The sequence below is a fragment of the Engystomops pustulosus genome, chromosome 3 (assembly GCF_040894005.1).
Source record: "Engystomops pustulosus chromosome 3, aEngPut4.maternal, whole genome shotgun sequence".
Classification (NCBI taxonomy): Eukaryota; Metazoa; Chordata; class Amphibia; order Anura; family Leptodactylidae; genus Engystomops; species Engystomops pustulosus.
Genome location: NC_092413.1, coordinates 113,335,211 through 113,348,172, shown reverse-complemented (window position 1 = coordinate 113,348,172; position 12,962 = coordinate 113,335,211). Strand labels below are relative to the sequence as shown.

The window sequence follows — 12,962 nt, the reverse complement described above, 5'->3', positions numbered from 1 at the left end:
AACATCAAGATGTAAAATATGTTGCAGAACAAATAGAGACATGACAGCTCATGGACTGACTCTAGCAGATAAAAACAGAAATTGCCAGTGTTACTTCTAAAATATACACAGCTGTGATAAAGCTGACTTTTACATATGAAGTGTTATTCATTACAACTCTGCATGAAAGAAATTGATTTACTTACTGGAAAATATACAGAAAGTTATTTGAGGTTTCTACCTGACTATAAATAAAAGCAGATGATTTTATGATGCCGATTGGAAGAAAAAGAAATGAGAAAAAAATTAGGTTGGAGTCTTTCGAACACTAACATTGAACCCCCCCCCCCCAAAAAAAAAAACCTACACACAATGGGGAAGAAAAAGACTGCTGCTTTGTGCGGGTCAAACACAAGAATTACTAAAAGGTTCCAACCTGTTATTCATTTGCAGTACTTATCTCCTTAGCACCAGAATTTACACTAGATCCAACCTAGATTAGACTAGGTAGACAGCTATAACCCTAGCAGTATTCTGGTGCGGGTTATTGTAAATGTTGCCTTGTGTCTCGCCCACTATTTTAACCCCTTCCCGCCGCAGCCCTTTTTCGTTTTTGCGTTTTCATTTTTCACTCCCCACATTCAAAAATCTGTAACTTTTTTAGCTCCTATCACTCCCAAGGCTACACAATGCAAAATCCCAGTGTGTGGGTGGGGACTCTCTAAGCAGACACATTATGATCCATCTATCTCTGTGGGGTGACACTGTGGTTACATTATCAGGGTACAGGTCCAATTATCTTTATTAGGTAACAAAGTTAACAGAGGAAGAGCAGAGGGCCCACAAGACGGGCACATGTTTGGGTCGCAGCCCCATACTAAGTTATGGTAGGGATTTAAAATCAAGTAAGCCTCTGCCTCAAAGGAAATAGAAAAACACATATAGCCAACAAAGCAAGTAAATAGGGGACAGGGGGAGAGGGAAGCAAGGGGAAGGAACAAGTTATGGGGTGGGGGGTTGTCCGCGATAGCTCCAAGATATGAATATATTGAATACATTCCAGTGAAGGGGCACTGTCTATGGAGACGCCTGCTCTCTAGCAAACTTCAGATAGGCCTGGGAATGTACTGGCTTAAGCAGGGTGATCCTGGCAGGGAAGTATGCTACTGACGGTAGCCTTTGTTACACGGGTCCCAGCTTTCTGTAGTCCATTCACTAGGCCATTCATTTTGCTCACTGTTCTTGTGGTCATTTTGACTCAATGGGGTCAGATCTTGAATGGAGCCCCTGGGTGGTCTTGATGGTCTCCCATTTTCTAATTATTGATCCCACAGTTGATTTCTTCTTACCAAGCTGCTTGCCTATTTCAGATGCAGTCTTCCCAGCCTGGTGCAGGTCTACAATTTGGTTGCTGGCATCCTTCAACAGCTCTTTAGTCTTCACCATAGTGGAGTTTGGAGTGTGACTGTTTGAGGTTCTGGATAGGTCCATTACTAAAGAATTAGTTACAGGTCTGTGAGAGCCAGATATCTTGCTTGTTTGAAAGTGACCAAATACTTTTTTCCCATAATTTGCTAATTATTTGAAAATCAGTCAATGTTAATTTCTGGATAGGTTTTCACATTTCGTCTCTTATAGTGGAGGTCTACCTATGATGTCAATAACAAACCTCTCATCTTTTTCAGTGGGAGAACTTCCACAATTGGTGGCTGACTAAATACCTTTTTACCAACTGTATCTGTTCTAGCTCCTTGACGCAGCAAGTTTGCACGTTATGGCTCAGCCATTTTTTTTTAAATCTGACCAGTGTCTCTTCGAGTTGCAATAACTTTTTAACACTTTAACACTTTCAAACTGATTTTGACATTGTTTTCTCGTGACACATTGTAGCCGCATATGGTGTGCACTACTACATCCTCCCCACACCGTATGCACTACTCCTACGTCTACTATCACAACGCACTTACAAGTGCAGTTGGGGGGAGGGAGGGAGGAAGGGAAAACGGACAATAGGGGGCATAACACAAGGAAAAACAGACGGTGTAATAGTGATCATGCAACAGTACCTACATACCTATCCAACACCACCAAATGCAGAATGGTGGCTTTGGAGAGCGGCGGACCTGTCCTGACTTACAATATGTCATGACATGATCTGTCATAACTGAGATCAGTCATGACTTACATCACTATAACTGGCCAGTCTGCATTGAGTGGCCAGTTTCAGCAATGGACATTGCAGGGCCAATCAAATTGGCCCTGTGATGTCAGCGGGTAGATGTCGCGTAGCGATCCCCACTTGCCCCTGAAACTTGTCACCCTCTCGCGATGCGGAACGCTAAGGAGTTAATGTGCGCCACCCTGTTTTTAAATGGACTAAAAGTAATTTGATGATTGACACAAAATCTGTTTCAGGGCAGGTGTGGGCAATCCCTTGTGTTTTTCTTAATTATCCTATGTTCTGCAGTAACCTACATCCAGCAGTTTCTTTGCTATCCTCCTTTGCTATCCTGGCTCTTGCAGCAGGTCTTCTTCGGCCGGCGGCACACGTTGCATTTTTAACCCGTTTTTGGGTTGTTTTTAAGCAATCTGTTAAAAAATGCATGCGGTTTTTTGTAAACGCATCTGTTTTTACCAATTATCTTAATTAAAACTGGTCAAAAACGGATGCGTTTTCAAGAATGCAAGCGTTTTTCAAAAATGCATGCGTTTTTTAACGGACTGCTTAAAAACGTCCCAAAAAATGGGTTCAAAACATCACGTGTGCCGCTGGCCTTCTGGCTATTCTAGTTATCCTTATGAAGCGTACATTTGTATGTGACTGCCCAAATCGTTCACACTATAATCCACTATTGGTTGGTGGGGGCCCTTTTAAGAGGAAAGTAGTGGAGACACGTTGCTATAAGATGCTGGGTGAATAAAGAAAGAACTACTTAATTTTAACAAGTGCCTGGAGTGCTGCTACCTTCTTTCCTTGGAAATTTATCACACTGACCTTCATATGGGCTTGTAAAGCAAATAATTCTGTGGCTAGAATCACAGTATTTGAGGAAGTAATCATTCAAGTAAAGAAATAAATACTAGTAATAAAACATAAAGTACATAATACAGTGGTGAACTAGGGATTTCAAAGGCATTGTTTACCACTATGAACTGAAAATGGTCATAGAAAGCCATTATCACAAGCCTATGACCGGTGTTGTGCACTTAAAGTATCAAATACAGCAGCAGACGAGATGCATATTCTTGCTGGCTGCTCTTGTGCCATTTCCTTCAATCTTGCCTCATTTATTATTCATTCACAAATACTAGCAGGTTTGTAGAAATATATTCAGATCTGCGTACAATTACCAGTTCTGTGCTTTATACAAGTCCACCATGAGGTTATTTTATTTTTTTAGACTATTCCCTGCTATTAAAACTGTACATAATACAGCAGAAAGCAACAGAAAATGGCTAGTATTGGGCCTCATGCACCCGATACTGTGCTACGCACACTAACAACCACATGCCTTCTGTTGGGCACATTAGCGTTGTGGAGTGGCATGGTTCTGCCTGCACCGCAAATGATAGGACAGGTCCTATTCCTGTCCATCTTTGCAGTCACTTCCTATGGACTTGGGCTGTAGGCAATGGCAGGCAGCCCAATGAACACAAGGTCATGTGCTTGAGGCCTGGCACTGTGATTTTGCTAAGGGCTATAGTTCAGCTTTTGCACACCATGTATCTGCGGCAATAATATTCACCCAGCACAGCAACCATTCTAGTTAAAATAAACTAGCTATGTCAAAGCTTTGTTTATTTCCCTGTTTTGGGTTTTAAACCAGGATAATGTCTGATGTTAGGATCCCACATGTCACTATGTTAAAGCCCAGGCCACTAGGGTCAGAGTTATATTATGAGTTAGCATGCAATATCCAGCTGGTCTCTGCACAAGTAGGCACTGTAGATTGGCATTTGTGCACACTGCAGATATATTTACACAGAGATGTATTTGATGACAAGACTCTGCCTCACATGCTTTCTAAATACAGCAACGTCCATCATGTGCAGGGTACTGCAAAGTGAACTTATATAATATTACATACCTTATGTGTAATAATGCATAACAGAATGCGCATATACTGTACCATACAATGTACACAAGAATAGCTGCAAAACCGTACATTGAAGTTATTGTAATCACAAATTAATAAATCTATGTCCCATGTAGTGGAGCTGAGCATGTCTAGTGCAATGAACCTGACAGAGAACTTGATCAGACGCAACAGGATGATCTTTACATATTCAAGTTCACCAAAAGAAAGAAGAGAAGATACACATACCAAACAAAACTGGTTCTGATGACCACAGGCTGTGGCACACACAGTAAAGAATTGCTGTGATCAGAAATCAGTTTTCAAAATGATTGTTCTGGGCAGCATTCTTTTTCTGCTTTTCACCCAAAGATGAACTATTTCGGGTAAGGGATGTGTTTCGCGATCAGACATCCACCACCCATGCTGTTCAGCTGCTAGAGGTGACCCCAGTGATTCTGTCATGCAGCATGTTCTCCACATAAGTGCAATACTCAACAATATATGGTAGCTATTCAGGCAGTACCAGGTGTTGGACAGGCACGGGAGGATCCAGCAACTGCCTGTTGCCCCAGCACATAAAACAAATAAACTCTTGCAACATCCCCCACCGGGGCCTAGCCCTTGAGGTGAGGCCTGGAGACAGCCGGGGCCCGCGGTACCGGAGTGGCTGGCGGTTGCGGCCTAAGCACGCTATTGTCACGGTGCTTGGTACGGGGGAACCGGAGGGCTGTCCTACAGCCTGGCAGGTCTCCAGCAGGGTGGTGTTGGCAAGAAAAGATGAGGGAGAGGCTGCTATAGCGGATCTCCCTGGGGCAACCCCTTAATGTCCCGAGTGTGAGTCTCTGGGTGATGGACAGGGTGCCGGTGATGAAGGCAGCCGTATTAGCAGGGACCAGACGGAGACAGAAGTTCAAGAAAACAACTTACAGTTCTTTATTTGAACCGCAGGAACTGCAGCAAACGTGCCTTTAACAGGTAGGTAGGGTGCCGAGATGTGAGTTGGAGGGAGCCTCAGGAGATAGTTCACCAGCCTGGATGTAGAGGGCAGGCTGGGAGGCAGCTGTGTCCTAGAGGATGCTTCAGCTCGGTCCTGGATCTCTTCAGGTATCACCCTTGAAGGTAGGAATGATACCCCTTTCCTCACTACACTAGCTCTAGTCTTATCTTCCACTTCAGGCAGGGGCTAAGCTCTTCCTGCACTGGTCTGGTGTGCTAGAGACTCTGAGCTGCTGCTCAGCTAACTACTCTCTACTTGTGTCCTGCAGACCCAGAGGGCCTGACTAGGACCGGTCTATTCTCCCTTCTGGGAGAGACTGCTCTCCTCTCTCTCTTGGGAGAGACTCCTCTAGAACATTCTGGGCTAGGGGGTTTTATTACCTCCCTTTTGTCAGGTGGTGGCTGCTCCTCCAATTACCTCTCAGTGCACAGTCACAGGATGTAACACAGACATTGGTCAATAGCATCTTGCATTATACAAAATACTTAACCTCTGCCTTGCCAGGCAGGATTAACCACTGCAATTTCCCCTTGATCCTATAAGGACCATGTAGTGTAATGCGATGTTACCTACAGGTGGGACGTATTCGCAAGCACTACCTCGCCATTGCATCGGCGAGGGTGTTGCATACCCCGGGGGCAATTGAAAGAGCCGCCCTCGGCTCGACTACAGATGTTTTGGGGCACAGAGGGGGCTAAGGGCACTTCTGGGAAGTGCAGGCTGTGTGAGGTGTAGGGACAAACCGCCCATGGTCCTGGAGACAGGCACCTGGGTTGGTGTCGGACTAAGACAAAAATATAGCTGTATGACAGTTGGTCGCTGACGCCATTAAACCGAACTGTACAGTAGGAAAGGTGTGGTGTCATGTCCTGTAATCCACTCCTTGCACCAAGGCCTGTATATTTGTTTGATCAACGCTTCTTCCCTGGCGGCAATTATATGGTGTCTATCTACATTGCATGAGCATATGCGACACGAGTACCTCCTGACTGACAACCTTACCCATGTATGAGTGGCATCCAGGTGCTATCTGTGTAACACCCCCGGTCCCCTAAAGACCCGCAGTTTACGGACTACCCCCATGTGCAAACCTCGGTTTGAGGGATCAGGTAGCGGTCAGTGTTTTACATAAAAGACGGTCCGACACAGCCACACTACAACCTGAAAAGCCTATGAAAGGGTTAATGCATACTACTGGCATATATTGACAGTGTGCAAATATTTTTGTAAACTCACATTGGCTTAGCAGCCCAATGGGTACACATCTTATAACATAACGTTACAGATAGATAGGCTACTCAGAGTAGCACGGTAGCAAATGTCTCTTTACCTAAAAAGGAAAGGCATAAAAGTGCATGCATAACGTCCATACCTAAGAGGAAGGCATTAAGTGCAATATGATAATAAATTACATTGCAACTTTTCCTGGAGGTTGGCAAAAGTCTCTCAGAAGGTCTCTACTGACAAAGTCCATCTTCTGGGTACAGCCCTTGATGTGGGGAAAAGTGCAATGAAGAAGCAAAGGGTCTCCTCTATTTGGAGAGGGACAGAGTCCTTTGATGACATCTCTGCTGTGGCAGAGGAAGGGTGCTATCATAGCACATAATCTCTTGACTGAGATAAATAAGGGTAAGAGTCTCAGGAAAGTCTCTGGCTCTTTGGGGAAAATGGAGACATAAATACACAATATGTACAGCGGACATAGTACCTGGAGAGGGCTACAGCCCTTCAGGGATTAGTCAGTATCGCTGGGTTCAGCAAAGACAGGATCCAGCTCCTGCAGGGAATCCTGTGCATCCTCAGCGGGAGTAGGTACCGGCTGGGGACACCCGGTGGCAGCAGTGGGTACTGCAGGTGCAGCAACATCCTCCGGACCTTCAGGGGGAGGAGCGCTGTCGCCCGGGGTGTCGGCTGTTCCAGCCGGGGGCTCAACTGAGCCTGGGACCACAGAGGGGTCCAGGAAAAAGTAAACGGAGTCCAGCGGCCGCGCCGCGGCTCCTTCCAGCTCCGGTTCTTCCGGGGCCGGGTCATCACCCCATTGGTAACCGGCAAGGGGAGATGCGGGCCTAGATGGAACCTCCGGACAAGGTTCACTAGCCGGGATGTCTTCTCCCACAGAGGAGCCGCGGGACCTGACAATGCTCCCGGCAGGGGAACCGGTGGGGGTGGCGCCCTGTATCATGCCCGGCCCATGGATGGCAATGGGACCCGTACTCACGATTACCGTGGATGGGGCATTCACATGGGTCACCGCCCGGGGACTCGCAGCCGAGGAAGAGGAGGTGTTCGGGGACTCCGGCCACTCGTCGTCCTCATACCAGTCATCATGCGGGTAGTAGCGGTCCTCATCGGAGTCGGGGATCCGGATCACACCAGCCGCCCAGGGTCCTCGGGGTCCTTCCTGCAGGGAGAACTCGATACACTCGCCTGGCTTGAGGTTGTGCAGGCTCTCCGGCAGATCAGGACTCTTGACGGACCGGCGGGGTATAAATACTTCCCGTCCGGTATAGTCCTGGGTAGCGAAGCCATAGCCCTTCCGCTTGTCGAAGAACCTGACCATGCCGGTGGTGCGGTTCTTCTCGACCCAAGCTCCAGCTGTAGATCGACCGGCCATGTACCGCTGGGCTTCCTTTTCTCGGCGTCGCTGGTCCGAGACAGCGTCTCGGAGTCGCCGGCGGGCGGCCTCACCTCGGCCTTGAGGCTGCGGAGGTTTCGGCGCTGGGGCTCGTGGCTCCGGTTCGGGCTCGGATCTCCTTGGGCGACAGGTAGGTGCCGGAACAGGAGCAGGAACCACCGGAGGGTCAGGAGCTACCATAGCGGGGCTAGCAGGCCGCGTAGCCGGAGGAGCAGGCCTCGGAGCAGGTGGAGCGGCAACACTAGGCCCAGGCGTTGGCTCCGCAGGAGTCGGGGCCTCCCCACGTGGCGCCTCCACGTGGACCCGCGGTACCGGGATGGTAGCCGGGATAGGGACGAGGAACCGCCCGGGTGGAATTTGATACTGCGTCACCGTTTGGTAGCATGTCCTGGTGACGAAGGCCCGAGTCAATCCTCGGTGCAGCCGATGTCCAGCGGAGGGTCTTCGGACAGGCTGCGCAGAGACCACCACCATAGTCTCTAAGACCTCATAAAACTCCGGACGCTCCACAGGAGGGAAAGGCGGAGGACCCCACATGGCGTTGTCCTCTCCGTCCAAAGTCCACTCAAGTTCTGGCGCTTCTCTGAGGCAGGGCAGGAAGTCCGCCTCGAGCCAGTGGGAGGAGTCCAAGTCCTTCCCGCCAAGAGCTGTGGCGGGCTCTAATTTTTCCTGCGCCACAGGAGGCGGGGTTCGCGCCCTTCGCGCGTGGGTGGAGCTTGATGCGTCATCTGGGTTTCCCGCCAGTGAAGGTTTTGGCGGGCTTGAATTATTTGCTGCGCCACAGCCTCTGAGGTAAAAATCTTCAGGCGCGGCAGCGCCGGATGTAGCAGAGCTGGTACAGTTCTTGCCAGGATTAACCTCTGGAGTGCTGGAGCGGCGCTCGACAGCACGTGGCAGCCGTATAACACAGTTCATTCCAGAAACACACAAGCACTTGGGCCTAAACCCGGATGGCAGCAGGGTTAGGCAGCACAGTCTTTTTAATAAAGGAAAGTCTTTAATGCCGTAATAAGGCACAGAAGTCTATATCCTGTTCGTGACGCCACTTGCAACATCCCCCACCGGGGCCTAGCCCTTGAGGTGAGGCCTGGAGACAGCCGGGGCCCGCGGTACCGGAGTGGCTGGCGGTTGCGGCCTAAGCACGCTATTGTCACGGTGCTTGGTACGGGGGAACCGGAGGGCTGTCCTACAGCCTGGCAGGTCTCCAGCAGGGTGGTGTTGGCAAGAAAAGATGAGGGAGAGGCTGCTATAGCGGATCTCCCTGGGGCAACCCCTTAATGTCCCGAGTGTGAGTCTCTGGGTGATGGACAGGGTGCCGGTGATGAAGGCAGCCGTATTAGCAGGGACCAGACGGAGACAGAAGTTGAAGAAAACAACTTACAGTTCTTTATTTGAACCGCAGGAACTGCAGCAAACGTGCCTTTAACAGGTAGGTAGGGTGCCGAGATGTGAGTTGGAGGGAGCCTCAGGAGATAGTTCACCAGCCTGGATGTAGAGGGCAGGCTGGGAGGCAGCTGTGTCCTAGAGGATGCTTCAGCTCGGTCCTGGATCTCTTCAGGTATCACCCTTGAAGGTAGGAATGATACCCCTTTCCTCACTACACTAGCTCTAGTCTTATCTTCCACTTCAGGCAGGGGCTAAGCTCTTCCTGCACTGGTCTGGTGTGCTAGAGACTCTGAGCTGCTGCTCAGCTAACTACTCTCTACTTGTGTCCTGCAGACCCAGAGGGCCTGACTAGGACCGGTCTATTCTCCCTTCTGGGAGAGACTGCTCTCCTCTCTCTCTTGGGAGAGACTCCTCTAGAACATTCTGGGCTAGGGGGTTTTATTACCTCCCTTTTGTCAGGTGGTGGCTGCTCCTCCAATTACCTCTCAGTGCACAGTCACAGGATGTAACACAGACATTGGTCAATAGCATCTTGCATTATACAAAATACTTAACCTCTGTCTTGCCAGGCAGGATTAACCACTGCAATTTCCCCTTGATCCTATAAGGACCATGTAGTGTAATGCGATGTTACCTACAGGTGGGACGTATTCGCAAGCACTACCTCGCCATTGCATCGGCGAGGGTGTTGCACTCTGTACTCACTTTTTGGCGCCCCTCTTCTCAGCAGTAGTGTGGGCAGAGCCAGATCTAGCCACCCACACTATGATGTAGCAGGTCACCGCCTCATGACATCATAGTGCATGCGCAGGCAGAGTGACCGCATCTGGCTCTTCCCACACTACTGCTGAGGAATCCCAGGGAGAAGAGGAGCTGCAGCTAGCGGTGGAAAGAGATTTTACTTTTTTATGTGCTAGGGGCAGTGGAGCTACCTATATATACTGTGAGGGGACAATGTGTTGGATACTTATAAATATACTGAGGGGGGTCTACCTATTTATACTGGGGGGTAGTGTGCCGGGGCTACCTTTATATTTATAGTGGGGGAAGTGTGTTGTATGTATATAAAATATATATATATATATATATATATATATACACACACACACACACACATATATATATACATACATACACCGGGGGTGCAGTGTGCTGGTTTCTGGTACTTATTAGAGAGGACTGAGTATATAGCTAATACAGGGGGCAGAGAATCTATCCATATAAATTAATTAATGTATTCATACACATCATATATTATGGGGTACTGTATACATGTAAATTAGAGGGATCTGTACACATGTAAAATCATGTGGAATACTGTATATATGTAAATAGGGACCTGGAATTGGTCCTGGTGCTGTGTAATAATTCATGACAGGCACGATATTATAATTTGAAAGACACTGTACACTGTATATGTTAGAATTAATTTGGCACTGGGATACTGCTACATAGCCTATAATCCATACATAAATGCATGTCCATTTTTTAGCACATTTCAGAGGAATTTTTTTAATGCCCCATCTACTGAGGTTGACTATTACATCACTACGCCATGTACAGTGTAGACAGAGATCAGTCTATTGCAAACTATGATAGCCTTGACGGTCTTCAAGGAAGCGGTAGGACTGTAGGGTTATATTATATAAAAATGGACCCAAACCAAGTGGGTAATTACAAAATAAAGTGGTCTGGAAGAAAATTTCAAATGCTACCATTTACTTGATGTTCACCAGTGGGGCAAATTTATCAAATTCACACGTGGTGCTCCATTTGCTATTTTCTGGGTAATTGTGTTAGCCACCTGAGAATAGTGCAACTACTGCAAATAAAAAATGGAAATGAATTTAAGCTGTATCCATTGGTGCCAGATATGGCAATACCCAAAAAGTCCCAATTGGGCTGTCATAGATGAAAACTTTTTTCAGTTTGCTTGCCATTAGTAATGCCACCTGTTTCTTGCACTACTATGAACATGTTTGTTTTTATTATAGTGTAATATAGTGATCTGGATAATAAAAAAATAAAGAAGTTTGTGATAATTTTGTGTCCCGCAAACATGATCCACATACTACAAAATGCACCATGTAGCATACCAATTTCCTAGGTTACCAGAATAAATTATAAAGGCAGGTTTTGTTGAGGAATTACATTCTATTAAATAAACCTATGTGTGGAATTTTGGTCTAAAGAACCCCTGGACGTATCCATCTCTTGGGAATCCCTAATGCTTTTCCTACCTCAAAGCTGCTTTGTAAAGGGGCAGGCATAATATTCCACAACTCAAGGAATTCCACAGCCCTCTAGTTGGGGAACCCTTTTCCAACAGGAGAGAGGACCATTTGTCACCTGTCAAGTGATATAAAGTCAGGCACCCGCTTACTGCTCCTTTTCTTCCTTCCAAAATCCCAGGATCAGCTGTTATCAACCAGAAGTTTCTCATTTCTTTAGTTTGAATCACTTTCCATTTGGGCTAATGGTGCGTTCACACATTCAGTATTCCAGATGCAATGTTTGATGTCCAAACCAGGAGTGACGTGAATAAAGATTAGGACTAGCACCTCTCAATATGTTCTCACTCATTATAATCTATACAGGTGGTCTCCTACTTAAGAACACCCAACTTACAGACGACCCCTAGTTACAAACGGATCTCTGGATATTGTTACATTACTGTACTTTAGCCCTAAGTTACAATAAACAGCTGTAACAGTTATTAAAGTTGTCTGCAAATAAGCTTTATTATTAATCCTGGTTCTTATGACAATCCAACATTTTTAAAATCCAATTGTCACAGAGATCAAAAAAAATTCTTTATGGGGTTACAATTATAAAATATACAATTCCGACTTACATACAAATTCAACTTAAGAACAAACCTACAGAACCTATCTTGTATGTAACCTGGGGACTGCCTGTACCTGCTTTTAGCTTTGAAAACTGCATCTAAAAAACTGAACACGTGCATGCATCCTAATAGAGGGATCCCCTATAAGGTGTCCGTAGCTTGGAAAGCTCATAAGCACAGGTGTTATCTCAATAAGGACATTACATCTGTATCGCCAACATCATCAGTGCCAGTCCAGAGAAATCCTTGTCAACCCTGATGGATGACAGATGCCAATGAGCACCTTACAGGACAACTGCTCATGGCTTACACAGTACAGGAATCCACTGTACCCAAAAGTAATCCTCCTATTCCCAAGCATCTAATCCTGAGGCACATAGAAAGCAACTCACCTCCTTGTATAGAGGCTGCTGGAATATAGAGAGGTTGGGTGTCCCCAGGGCACCCATAGATATACCTGCCACTGCCTATACACAGCAAGGGCTGCCATCTGCACAGCCACCTGATCCCACATCCATAGGTCCCAGGCAGGCATCACCCTGGATCAGGCACAATGACACCTGCCAGTGTGAGGGAAGTTGTGAGCCGAGCCCCGCCGTCCTCCCCGCTTCTTACCTGGCTCTGCCGAGCGGCCGTCCCGGGAAAGTTTGTCACTGACGAGTGGCCGGGAAGACGTGACTAAAATAGGCATGAAGAGGGGAGGCTGCAGCCTGAGCCGCGCACACTCCCCTTCCAAGCAGCGCCCGCAGCTCCCTCACTACTGGGGGAGGAGGAGGAGGAGAGACGGACAGGGACAGCGGGAAGGAGGGAGGAGGAGGACGGTCCCTTGACAGTAGCACGGGAAAGTGTGAGGAGCCGTAATGCGTAATGTAACAGAGCACATATCCTATTACAGCCATTGGTGTGTCATGAGACAGGGGGCGCCACCTCCTACCACTATGAGGAATGTGGCTTTGGGCCCTTTTATAAAGGGTTATTTATTATTCCATGTCGTGTAGTTGAAAGCTGGAAAAAGAATCCAAATGTGGAAAAATTGGG

The 12,962-nt window shown here is 47.4% G+C and overlaps 1 protein-coding gene across 1 annotated transcript in view; it reads right to left on the bottom strand.

Moving 5' to 3' along the window:
• Nucleotides 1-12,742, bottom strand: part of POPDC3 (popeye domain cAMP effector 3) — a 52,623-nt gene extending 39,881 nt beyond the window's left edge. Inside the window, exon 1 of the mRNA XM_072141879.1 lies at nucleotides 12,540-12,742. The gene's annotated coding sequence lies outside the window, so the exon portion shown is untranslated. The remainder of the gene's footprint in view (nucleotides 1-12,539) is intronic.
• Nucleotides 12,743-12,962: the final 220 nt, after the last annotated feature.